The sequence below is a fragment of the Ursus maritimus genome, unplaced genomic scaffold (assembly GCF_017311325.1).
Source record: "Ursus maritimus isolate PB19 unplaced genomic scaffold, ASM1731132v1 scaffold_20, whole genome shotgun sequence".
In the NCBI taxonomy this organism is placed as follows: Eukaryota; Metazoa; Chordata; class Mammalia; order Carnivora; family Ursidae; genus Ursus; species Ursus maritimus.
In genome coordinates, this window is record NW_024424453.1 from 52,855,386 (window position 1) to 52,869,232 (window position 13,847).

Here is a 13,847-nt window from a genome sequence, read left to right on the forward strand (position 1 = left end):
TAAGTGATAAAAACAATCCAGGAAGAAAAAAAAAAAAGCATAATGGAAGTGTTAGAAAGAGAACAGGGTAAACATGGGTAAAAATTAAATAAATAACAAAATATTTCAGGATTTTAAAGAGCCCAGTTTCTGCCTATCACAATGAACAGAAACAGAGATATCCCTGCAAGACATATTGATATGACATTTTAGAACATAGGAAGTAAAAAAAAAAAAAAGACTTCATAGATAAACAATAGGTAAAATTCGAAAGATCAGAAATAATAAGTTTTCTGGCTTTTTGGCAGCAGTAGTGGAAAGTAAAAGACAGCGAAATGCATCCAAAAGTTTGAAGAAAAATAATTTCCATCATGGTATTCCATACCCCGCCAAACCACGCAAACTTAAGACTAAAATAAATAGAATGGGAGACTGAAAGTCAATTTCTCTTCTAAGTACTTTACTTCTTAGAAAACTTTTAGAGAATAGACTTTATTGAGATGTAGGAATAAACTGAGAAATGGGAAAACAGGAAGCAGAAAATAGGGGACCGACATTAGATAATGTAGGTCACGTCTGGAACAATATATGCTCAGAAGCCTAAATTAGAAACCAGTCTAGGTTAGAAAGAGAGAAAAGTGGGCTTCAAAAGGACAGTCTCCAGGAAAAATAAAATGCACAGATGAAATGTCTGATGTGTGTGACTAGAGAGAAAATGAAAGCATTCTGGAAAGTTTGTAGTAAGTGCACAGAACAGAAACAAAATGGTTTTGCAATACATAAAGCATAATCATACTTCACTAATTGGAACTGACTGAGAGTGTTTTAGTGAGGTCAGTTATTTACAGCCATAAACATAAACACTGAATATTGATTTAATGAGTCTGTATGAAGTAATGATATTTGCAATATAGAGGACAGATGGTGGGAGGGGTGTGTTCTCTGGCTCAAGCATAATCCACCATAGTAATAAATCAATAGCTAATATCTGAGTAGCTAAGTCCAAAAATAGCAATATAAACAGTATTTAGAAATATCAATATAAATACCTGAGCAAATATCTAAGAGAGTTGAACATTTTTGCTCCTGGCCAGTGGGACCCAGGTGAAAAAGGACAGCAATTAGTATCTTTTTAACTTTTAGCCATTCAGAAAAAATTAACGTTTTTAAGCACATAATTTTAAAAATATAAAAATATAAGGTAAGTACAAAAAAGTACAAAATCCATACTTTTTCTATTTAAGGGGGTTTGGATATGTTTTTCCTTCCTTCCTTCCTTCCTTCTTTCCTTTCTTCCCTCCTTTTCTTTCTTTCTTTCTTTCTTTCTTTCTTTCTTTCTTTCTTTCTTTCTTTCTTTCTTTTTCTTTCTTTCTTTCTTTCTTTCTTTCTTTCTTTCTTTCTTTCTTTCTTTCTTTCTTTTTCTTTCTTTCTTTCTTTCTTTCTTTCTTTCTTTCTTTCTTTCTTTCTTTCTTTCTTTTTTTTTCTTTCTTTCTTTCTTTCTTTCTTTCTTTCCTTCTTTCTTTCTTTCTTCCTTTTTCTTTCTTTCGCTATCGTTCTTTCGCTATCTTTCTTTCTTTTTCTTTGTTTCTCTTTTTTTACCATAGCCACTTCAACTAGTTTCACCTTTGCACTAGGATTTTGTCAGAAGTATTGGAAATGTTTTAGCACTTATAGTAAAGCTGCCATTTATAATTTCAAGCACAAAAGCAAGGATACTCATTACCGGAAGAATGAATCTATTTTTGATGAGCTTAAGTAAGTTGCTAATTTGTGCCAGGAGCAACAGTATGGGCCCTGACAATACATAAATAAATATTAATGTCCTGATAGACCAGGCAGCAGCCTTGGAATGAAAATCACTGGGAGCAACAAGAAATACCACTGATAATGTAACTGGAGAGATATGCCTCAGAGAAAATAAGGCAAAGGGTTTTGTATGTCAGGATGAGGCGTTGACTCCTATCACTAGCAAATCAGCATCATCTTAGCATGTTGCACATCAGTTTCAAAATCTCTCTGCATTTTTTGAATGTACTCCAATCCTCTTAGGGAGTCATGCTGCATCTCACAAATATACCAGAAGTCAAAGTTCCTTCACTTATTTTTCTAGGCTCTGACCACTAAACATTAAGGCCAACCTTTATTTTGTCCTTCCTGAAGGTCTGTCTCCCTTACATATGACATACCCTTCAAATAGTCTCCATTTCAAGGGATAATCTGCCATTAACCTGTTATCAGGCTGTGCCCTTACTTTGTGGCTGACAACAGGTCAACCATTTTAGAAGGCAATGATGGTAACACCCATGTTAAACATAAACATACAGAGTTATGGGGGAATGACAGCGCCCTGCAGCACATAGCATGTAAAACCGTCTTTTTTGTTTGGGTGCTTCTGTACACAAGGGGACACTCCGCACCCTACCTCTCCCCACTTCCAAGAAAATGTTAGAATCATTGGCAAAAAGAGATTGCATCCATTCTGTAACAACAAAAAGAGGCTTTTAAAACAATCAGCATTTCTCAAAATTTGTATCATTAATAGCCCTGATAGAGAGGGAATGTGGGCCCTCTGGGAAGATTTTGGAGTCCAGCTTGATATAGGCTTCAAAAATCACAAAGTGTCCTAGAACTTGTGTTTTATCTTTTGAAGTTGGGGGCATTTAATTGCATTATATTATGTATGCATTGTGCATACACCTTAATGTATCCATTTTTAATTTAACTTTAAAATCATTTATACTGTTTACCAATAAAATTGTATACCCAACTTTCTCTTAAGATTTTCCAGAAATCTTGACAACTCACTAACAGTGCCCTGCTAATACTCTGTGGTTATCCCACAGCCGATGCTATAGACGGCCTCTGGGGTCTTGGGCTGCACAGGTGAACAACACTCAGGTGCTGCTCCTAGCCAAGACCCAAAGTCTGTAAAATGTGGGACATTGCAAAAACACAGGTTTGGAAGTCAAGAATGTTGTGTTCTAACTCAGCCAAGTACCAGACACGTGATCTTGAAGTGTGGTTCGTGTTTCTGATCCTTGATTATCTCACTTACAGGACTAAATGAGATAATATACCTGAAGGCACGCATAACCTTGGCCAGTGTTGGTGTTCAGGGAAGGCCCATTTCTATTGGTGGGCCGCCTCTCCACTCCTGATTTTCCCTTTTCCAGAGTGTTTCCATGCTCTTGTGCAGTTTCAAGCTGTGCATTCATCCTCCGAAGGCTGAGCCACATACTCAGAAACACTGGCTTCATGCCTTTTCCCAATTTGCTGTGACAGAGTAATTTCTCAGCAGTCAGGAAATGATTTTTAAAAATCTTATATTCAAATGAAAATGACTGTTATTGTCTTTTTTAACCCAATAAATTATTGGCCATGGTATTACAGGAAAAATGAGAGTCATTTTGTTTCATAGGGGTTTTTCCAGCAGATCTGTTGTTGTCACTACTTTTGTGTTATCTACTGCTCATTCACATGCCACATATGTGTGAGGGTGCCTGGGTATGGAACATAGGTTCCTACCCAATGGGAAAGGCAGCTGGAAATCTTTCCATAAAAGAGTAGAATTGGACTAAGTGGAGAAACCAGAACACTCAGTGATTTGCAATCAGGAAAAAAATATTTCTCAGGATCAGGAGTACAATAGAATTAAAGAAAAATAATCATAGTTGTGTGGATAATTCTAGACATTTATCAACATCCCTCTCTCTTTAAGTAGTAATCAAAGTGCTACAAATTCTCCTTGGCTAATAGACATATTCAGAAAATAAAATGAAAAATCTTTGAAAGAAGACATGTGTTGCAAAAGATGAAAAGTGGGATTAAGGCAGGAGGTCCCACACAGTTGCAAGGTGAGAAAGTTCTGGCATTGGAAAGCTGCAGGGATCTCAGTGCTGGAAACACAGACACAGGGTCACACAGGCAATGAAATTGAACCTCCAGATCTCAACAGGTGGACAGGCTGAAGGTATGACAAATGATTTTACTTTTGTAGGTAGCCCATGCTGTTCAAAAACCAGTTGTAGAGAGATGAGAGAGAAAAAAGGCAGGGCAAATAAATGTCCAAAAAATAGAGAATGCCATTGCCAGATGACCAAAGAGCCCACTGGAAAAACTGCAAATCCTTTGAAATAAAATGACCCATTGGAGAAATGTTAGCTTACTAGTCAAAAGAAAAAAAAATGGAACACCAAATGGAGCTCATACTATTCATTATGACTTCAATGGAGGAAAATGACTTCATCTAAAATTTTGGGTCAGAATATATGTGGTTTAGCTTCCCGAGGAGAACTCACATGATGCAAGATTTGATTCACAATTCTTATTCATGGTTATCGTACAATCTTTTTCTTTCTCTTCACCCCAGACTAAATTTTGCAGAGTCAATCCTCATCATATTTGGAACCCAAAGTGGGTCCATCTTGTAACTTTATTGAAGTAAAGGGGCTGAAATCCTATCCTTGTTGTTCCTTGTTTCTTGATATATATTCTTTCTGTCTACTTTTCCCCTATAAATATTTTTTAGTGCAGATGTGATAATAATAAATGTATACATGTATTAAATCATCACACTGTACACCTTAAATTTACACAATATTATATGTGAATTATATCTCAATAGAGGTGGGGAAAACATAGAAATGTATATCCTGCTGTCAGTTACCACATAAGCATTTTCCAAGTTTATTTTATGTATTTATTATAAATATAAGCATCACTTTCTATGCCTTAAATGTTTATACCAAAATTTACTTAAACTTCCCAATTCCCAAGCACATGAGCTGTCTCTACTTTGTCACCGATGTCAATAATGCTGTGATAAAGTACAGAAATTTTCAAATTTTCTATTGTTTCTTTAATATATATTCCCAGAAATAGAATGAAATTTTTAAGAAACGTCAATAGTTTTATGCTTTTTAGAGTTTATTTCCAGTCACCCACAAAAAAGATCGTATTAACTTGTACTGCATTTTGTGACCGTACCTAATTCACCACACTCTCTAGATGTCATTGTTCTTTTTCTTGTTAATTTATGAATGTTGGAGAAATTGTATTGTAAATCCCATGAGGAAATAGGCCAAGCAATTCTGCAAAATGGAATACTCTTTCTACTCCAATCTAATGGAAGCTACCCCTTTCTTTGAAAGCCAAGTTAGATTCCTACTATTTGGTGAAGGCTCCTAGACCACCCTTGCCACTTCAGAGACCCTCAGCCATCCCTGAAGTGCTTTGGCATGTGCTTTCTGCTTCTCTCTGTTGGCACTTTTTGGGCTCTTCTTTTCAAGTAGATATGTCTTGGCTACCAATAAGAACAAACTTTTATTTCTCACATTTCAGTGTGGCACCTTAAAGCACACACTAAGTGCACAGTGAGCCTTATTAGTGGATGGGAAAAATTTGAGCCAATGCAAGTAAGAAACTCTATGGAAGACCTTCCCAGAACCTCAGATTGCTCCACTTCAGTTGCTTTGACAAAGGACCTGACAAGGACTTGCCACTCTGTCCCTGAATCTTTCTGGTTTCTGTGATGGAATGAACTGATCAGTCCTCTCTTCTCAGTCTTTCCCTNNNNCTAGCCACACTAGAAAAGTGATGTAAGAATCAGAGGGCATCTTTTGAGGATGGTTCCTTTTGTCAGAATAGTTCATACAGAGCCTTTCTCAAACAGTGTAGACCTTTGAAATGAAGACCAATTCAAGAATGAGATGAATGCTCTTTTTAGAATAGTTAGCTAAGGTTGTTATCATGAAATGAGAAGGGCAAAAGTCATGTTAATGTCAGATTAAACCCTATGACATTAGGGAAAAATTAAATTAATGCTGTTGTAATGAGAAATTTTCAGTTAATTCAAGAGGAATGATCCAAAGTCAATGCGAATATGTAGAAATAAGCTGCAAATTTAAAATGCATCCTTTGCTCACCTTTTCTTCCACTACATGGCCTTCTCTGTCACAAACCAAAGGCCATGACCACCCTCTAGTGAGACAAATATGAAAGGGCAGAGGAAAGGTACAGTGACATTTGGCTAAAGTTTGAGTCAGCAAAAGCATGTAAGATACAAGGAGTAAAGGCTGACAGTATGAAACGTTGGAATGCACTGGGGGAGGGCAGGGGAAGAAGGGATATCAGATGGGAAGAGCTTAAAGAAGTGTCAGGCACAGGGCTGGGGGGAGGACTTTAGGGAAACAAAGGACATCTTCCTATACTATCCTCTGAAGGACTAAAAGCGCAAGAGTCCCCCTCTCCTGCAACCAACATAATGCAAGGGGAAGAGATAGCTAGGTAAAATTGCAAATGCCACTTGCCGACTTTATCCCATTTTGGAATGATGACTTGAACAACTCAGTCACAGAGCTGTTTAAGCGTCCACTGGAGTTGAGGGTGTGCTCAGTACCAAGATGATGGGTGAGAAACAGTACTCCCAACATGGGTAATGAATGTTTCTGATGGCCCCACCACCCTCATGTAATTGATGTAGAAAGGATTATAGGGAGCAGGAAATTCCCCAAGTCTGTGAAAACCTAAACACACTGTCACTAATCTTTTCCCCAACCTTACCCAAGGATTACAAAGAAAATAACTGTGTGGTACTATAATTTTGCTTTTTATTTTTTCACCATTTATACTTAATCATTTTCATTGTTGAACAAGTCAGACCATGCAGGATATTTAGAGCAAATTGAAAATACTACTTATCACCTGTATTCTATCTACTCCCTATCTAGAGTTAACACTGAAAATTTGGTATGCATAATTTCAGTATTAGCCATATATATGCCATTATAAATATAAGAACTAATAAATTTATTAGATCATGTTATAATATGATTTGTGGTTATATTTTTAAAGGTTTTATATATCTTACATAAAATTTATATCATTGAAACTGTTCTTCTACCTAGTCCTTTATAAAGAGTGCATAGTATCCCCCAGTAGAAGTAGTAGGAACTTGTTCACTGGATTTTGTTCATTGGGTTACAGTTTTCTTCTACTTCTGGATACATGAATATTTGCCATTCCATCAAATTTAAACATGGCAATATGACAAGTTATGATTAATGAATTTTGAATGAAAGTGACATGTCACTTGTGGGCTGAAGCATTTAATTGCCAGTGCTTGACTGTCCTGCATTCTTCTCTTTTGATATGCATCTATGGAAACTTACATTAATATGGGAGAGCCATAGGAGCAAAGCAGCCTGGACAGCTGAGCAAAGACCTGAAGGAGAGCTTACCAGGAGGGTCATCTAGACCTTCAGGTGATTGTATGTGCATGTACATGTATGCATTTGTGTGTATGTGTATGTATGTGGTGCCATAATAGAAACATTGGTTTAACAAGGGGTGGATTGTGAAGAAACTGATATTAGAGGCTGGAAAAATGGCAAACCATGATGTGCAGGGACAAAACATATAGTAAAACTTTGACCTGAAAGGAGATATACCTAATGAACCTGCAGCTCTAGGGGAAATTAAACTGAACTGTTATGATGTTTGGCCAGAGTAAATAGTGTTTCATAATTCTATAATGATTATAAATAGTGAACAAAATATTGGTACTACTTACTTTATAATAGCACAAAGATGTTTCAGGTTGCATTACAGAACTTTGGAGGACAGTAACCATGACCCCAGTATTCATACCTCTGTGTAGTTCCCTCCCATGTTGAATCTGGACTTGTCCATGTGGCTAATGAGCATTAATGAGTGTCAAGTAAGCAGAGTCTTGATAAGTGCTTGCACAGTCAGGCTTGTCCTTTTGGAAGGTTCTCTCTTGGAGTCCAGTTGACATAGTGGTAAGTAGTCCCAGCCAGACTACTGAATGATTAAAGGTCATGTGGAAAGAGGCCCTGGAGAATGAGAGCTCGTATGGGATGGTTCAGCCTCAACTGAACCAATGCCTGTGTGACCCCACTGAGGGAGAACCACAGAGCTGAGTCCAGTCAACATACAGAAATGTGCAAAATAATATATCATTGTTTTAAGCCCTAAGTTTTGGGGTGGATTCCAATAGATAACAGAAATGGGAATTGAATGCTTCTATTCACATTTCTTTCAATTCTGCAGATTAAATTATGTACACATTTAAACATTCATGTGGGTTTTATTTTTATTAAAAAAACTAAGTGTCAAAATCATATCCATAAAAAACATATATAGTGATTTTAGTGTAAATAAATTTCTCTTTCAACATTTTTTAAGAATAAAGGCAAGCATAAATAAATAAAATAAAATCACATATTAATTCTCAAATTAAGGAAAATAAATCCTTTGTTAGATTATTGTTCCTTACAGTAAGTTCAGAAAAAAATTACTATATTCTATAGTCATAGACAGTAGTTAATCAAAATACTATCTTAGATTTCATTACAAAATTTTTCTAGTACAGGGCTACAGCATAAATATCTTAATCTTCTAGAGCAGTAATTGGCTTTGTATGGCTTGTACATTAGGGGCATACAACAAAAATATGTATATTTTGATCTCAAATATGTGGACCCCAATTTTTTGGGGGGGAGGAAGATAGATATCTTCCATTACCTGATTCTTAGTTTCCTGAGTTAAAGCTCTGCTCTTCTGCAGGAGATGTTACCTACATCCATCACCTTTCTGATGAAAATTTCCTTTATTCACAATTTTTCACTCTTTAGAATTCTTTAAAACAATGAATCCCTATAGCAAAAATAGCTCTCATGCCCTTGAACAATCCAAGTAAGAAATCTTTTCTTTTCTTTCCTGCTTGGTTTAACTAGGACTTACTGATTGCAACTAAAGACTAATTAGAACAAGACCCACAGAAGCTAAAATAGGGAAGGAGGCTCTGATCACTTTTAAAGGCATGGAACTCAAAAGAATAGAAAAATCTAAAATGCAGTTTTTATATTCTCACCTCAAGAAGCTGGAACAGCAACAGAAGAACAGGCCTAATCCACACACGAGAAAGCAGTTGAACAAGATTAGAGCAGAGATCAATGAATTAGAAACCAGGAGCACAGTAGAGCAAATCAACAAAAAGAGAGGTTGTTGAAAGTATCCAAAAGAATAGAGAAAGGACCCAAATTAATAAAATTATGAACAAAAAGGGAGAGGTCACAACCAACACCAATGAAATAGGAAGGATTATTAGAAACTTTTATCAACAGCTTTATGCCAATAAATTAAGCAACCTGGGAGAGATGGAGCCCTTCCTTGAAACCTATAAACTACCAAGACTGAAACAGGAAGAAATTGATTTTTCAATTAATTATGAAGAGATTGAAACAGTGATTAAAAACCTTCCAAAAACAAAACTCCAGGACCGGATGGTTTTCCTGGGGAATTCTACCAAACATTCAAAGAAGAAATAATACCTATTTTCCTAAAGCTATTTCAGAAAATAGAAACAGAAGGAAAGCTATCAAACTCATTCTATGAGGCCAGTAAACCAGGCAAAGACTCCATCAAAAAGGAGAATTACAGACCGAATTCCCTGATGAATATGGACACCAAAATTCTCAACAAGATCCTAGCTAATAGGATCCAACAGTACATTAAAAGGATTATCCATCAAGATCAAGTGGGATTCATCCCTGGGATGCAAGGGTGGTTCAATATTCGCAAATCAATCAGCGTGATACATCATATCAACAAGAAAAGACTCAGGAACCATATGATCCTCTCAATCGATGCCGAAAAAGCATTTGACAAAATACAGCATCCTTTCCTGATTAAAACCCTCCAGAGTGTAGGAATAGAAGGTACATTTCTCAATCTCATAAAAGCCATCTATGAAAAGCCTACTGCAAATATTATTCTCAATGGGGAAAAGCTGGAAGCCTTTCCCTTAAGATCAGGAACTCGACAAGGATGCCCACTCTCGCCACTATTATTCAACATAGTACTAGAAGTCCTTGCAACAGCAATCAGACGACAAAAAGGGATCAAAGGTATTCAAATTGGCAAAGAAGAAGTCAAAATGTCTCTCTTTGCAGATGACATGATACTCTATATGGAAAACCCAAAAGAAGCCACTCCCAAACTATTAGAAGTTATAGAGCAATTCAGTAACGTGGCGGGATACAAAATCAATGCTCAGAAATCAGTTGCATTTCTATACACGAATAACGAGACCGAAGAAAGAGAAATTAGGGAATCCATCCCATTTACAATAGCACCAAAAACCATACGTTACCTTGGAATTAACTTAACCAGAGACGTAAAGGACCTATATTCTAGAAACTATAAATCACTCTTGAAAGACATTGAGGAAGACATAAAAAGATGGAAAGATATTCCATGCTCATGGATTGGAAGAAATAACATAGTTAAAATGTCCATGCTACCCAGAGCAATCTACACTTTCAATGCTATCCCGATCAAAATACCGAGGACATTTTTCAAAGAACTGGAACAAATAGTCCTTAAATTTGTATGGAAACAGAAAAGGCCCCGAATCTCCAAGGAACTGTTGAAAAGGAAAAACAAAGCTGGGGGCATCACAATGCCAGATTTCGAGCTGTACTACAAAGCTGTGATCACAAAGACAGCATGGTACTGGCACAAAAACAGACACATAGACCAATGGAACAGAATAGAGAACCCAGAAATGGACCCTCGGCTTTTTGGGCAACTAATCTTTGACAAAGCAGGAAAGAACATCCAGTGGAAGAAAGACAGTCTCTTCAATAAACTGTGCTGGGAAAATTGGACAGCTACATGGAAAAGAATGAAACTTGACCACTCTCACACCATACACAAAGATAAACTCCAAATGGATGAAAGACCTCGATGTGAGACAGGAATCCATCAAAATCTTAGAGGAGAGCATAGGCAGCAACCTCTATGACATAGGCCAAAGCAACCTTTTTCATGACACATCTCCAAAGGCAAGAGAAACAAAAGATAAAATGAACTTGTGTGATTTCATCAAGATAAAAAGCTTCTGCACAGACAAGGAAACAGTCAGAAAAACTAAGAGGCAGCCCACAGAACGGGAGAATATATTTGTAAATGACACTACAGATAAAAGACTGGTATCCAAGATCTACAAAGAACTTCTCAAACTCAATACACAAGAAACAAATAAACAAATAAAAAAATGGGCAGAAGATATGAATAGACACTTTTCCAATGAAGACATACAAATGGCTAACAGACACATGAAAAAATGTTCAAAATCATTAGCCATCAGGGAAATTCAAATCAAAACCACACTAAGATACCACCTTATGCCAGTTAGAATGGCAAAAATTGACAAGGAAGAAACAACAATTGTTGGAGAGGATGTGGAGAAAGGGGATCCCTCCTACATTGTTGGTGGGAATGCAAGTTGGTACAGCCACTCTGCAAAACAGTATGGAGGTCCCTTAAAAAGTTAAAAATTGAGCTACCCTATGATCCAGCCATTGCACTACTGGGTATTTACCCCAAAGATACAGACGTAGTGAAGAGAAGGGCCATATGCACCCCAATGTTCATAGCAGCATTGTCCACAATAGCTAAATCGTGGAAGGAGCCGAGATGCCCTTCAACAGATGACTGGATTAAGAAGATGTTGTCTATATATACAATGGATGTTACTCAGCTATCAAAAAGAACGATTTCTCCACATTTGCTGCAACATGGACATCACTGGAGGAGATAATGCTAAGTGAAATAAGTCAAGCAGAGAAAGACAATTATTATATGGTTTCTTTCATATATGGAACATAAGAACTAGGAAGATATGTAGGAGAAGAAAGGGATAAGGAAGGGGGTAATCAGAAGGGGGAATGAAGCATGAGAGACTATGCACTCTGAGAAACAAACTGAGGGCTTCAGAGGGGAGAGGGTGGCAGAATGGGATAGGCTGGTGATAGGTAGTAAGGAGGGCACGATTGCATGGTGCACTGGGTGTTATACACAACTAATCAATCATCGAACTTTACATCAAAAACCAGAGATGTACTGTATGATGACTAACATAATATAACAAAAAATATTATTATAAAAAATTGATGAATGACAAAAAAAGAATTGTTCAATCGATATGTTGCACACCTGAAACTAATATAACATTGTATGTTAACTATACTTCCATCAAAAAATAAATAGAAAGTAAAAAAAAATAAAGGCATGGAGCAAATGAAGCCAGGTTTTTTGGTATGTTTTGCAGAGAAATGATGAAGCTTCTAGTAGTGCAACCAGCAAGATAGCTATGGTCAGCTATAGCTGATGCATCCTCCAATCACTTGCTGGATTATCTGGAATTTAGCCCTTCCTTCTGGCATGTTCCAGAATGTTGCAAACACCTACAGAAACTGAGTGTTTGATTATTAGGCTAAAGTCTACAATGCAAGCTTCTTTTCCTCTGCAGGAAAATTAATCCAATAAACCAATTGATTAATGCTTTGCTATTAGTTCTTAGTCTGACTTCTGTGACCATTGCTTCCATGAAGGAGCTAAAATCATGTCATTAAATTCAGTGGACATCTTCCCATCCTCTTTACATCTGGGTGATCAGTAGCACCCAGTACCACTGACCATAACTTCCATTGGAAACCTTTTCTTTTGCTTATCTGACAGCATACTTTCCTTTTTTTTTTTTTTAAAACTTTTCCCCTCTAGTACTTCCTTAGTGAATTTATTATTTTCTAAATTTTAAAAGATAGGGATCCTCAAGCTCAGTCCTAGGCCATATTCTTCATTCATGCTCACTAATCTAAGTACAAATGCTCAGTACTTGATGCTATAATTACTCTGTAGGGACAAATTCCAACTTTTTATTACTAATCTTCTTCTCTGGATGATTATATACAACTGTATATAAATAACATTTATTTGTACATCTCAAGGATATATCACAAATCAGTGTTTCTACATCTGAACAGTGACTTCCTACTGTAATGTTATCCTCTTGTAATGATGTACATGTCATTGTGAATGGAGCTATCATCCATTTCGTGGTGGAAGTTAGAATTCTGAGAGATCATCTTATGCTCAACTTCTTCCCCAAGCCCATTTCCAATCCATAAACCCTACTTATTTACTCTAAAAAATGTCTTTTAGTAACCACTTTTATCTACCGTGGCAGCCACAACCTTAGCCAATGCCATCTCTCTTTCTCACATATTACAGTTTTCTCCTAATTGTCCACCCTGTGTGCAATCTTGATCTCCCCAATCTATTCTCTAGAAAGCAGCCAAAATTCTCTTGATACAATACAAATATGATTATGTCACTATGCCAATTAAATTTTCATGGCTTTTTGGATAAGAATAAAAAAAATCTATACCATGTAAGAATAGGGTGGTGGTTAAGAGTGGGGGCTTTGTATGCAAAGTCTTTGGTCAAAACTCAGCTCATAACTCCCTGTAGTGCTCCTGGAGTTAGTGACTAAGGCTCAATGTCCTAACCTGATCTCTCCATATCTTGGGTTTTTATGAGGACTAATTAAGATAATGTGTGAGAAGCACTTAGCAAAGTGTCTGGCACATAGCAAATGCTCTGTTAATGTTAACTGTAGTGATTTTTAGCCATTATATATTATAAATTTTAAAAATTTATATAGAATTATAAATGCCCTTTTGACCCTAGCCTACCAGTCAATCCTCACTTGCACCATTATTTATCATGCTCTCGATGTTCTGGCCATTTTACTCTTCAGGCAGTTCTTTCAATAAACTATAACCTTTTTAAACTTTAGAAAATTCCTATAGGATTCTCCCTCTACCTAGAAATCCACCTTCTTAACCAACTGACTTCTCCTCAGATGTAAGATTGGTCTCCATTTTTCTTTCTTTGCATAAAGCTTTTCTGAGACCTGACAGAACTCGTTGATGCTCTTTGTCAGGCTGTGTACCCATCCTGAAGCTGCTGTGAGGGATAGCTGTGAAAAGCTCAGCCCC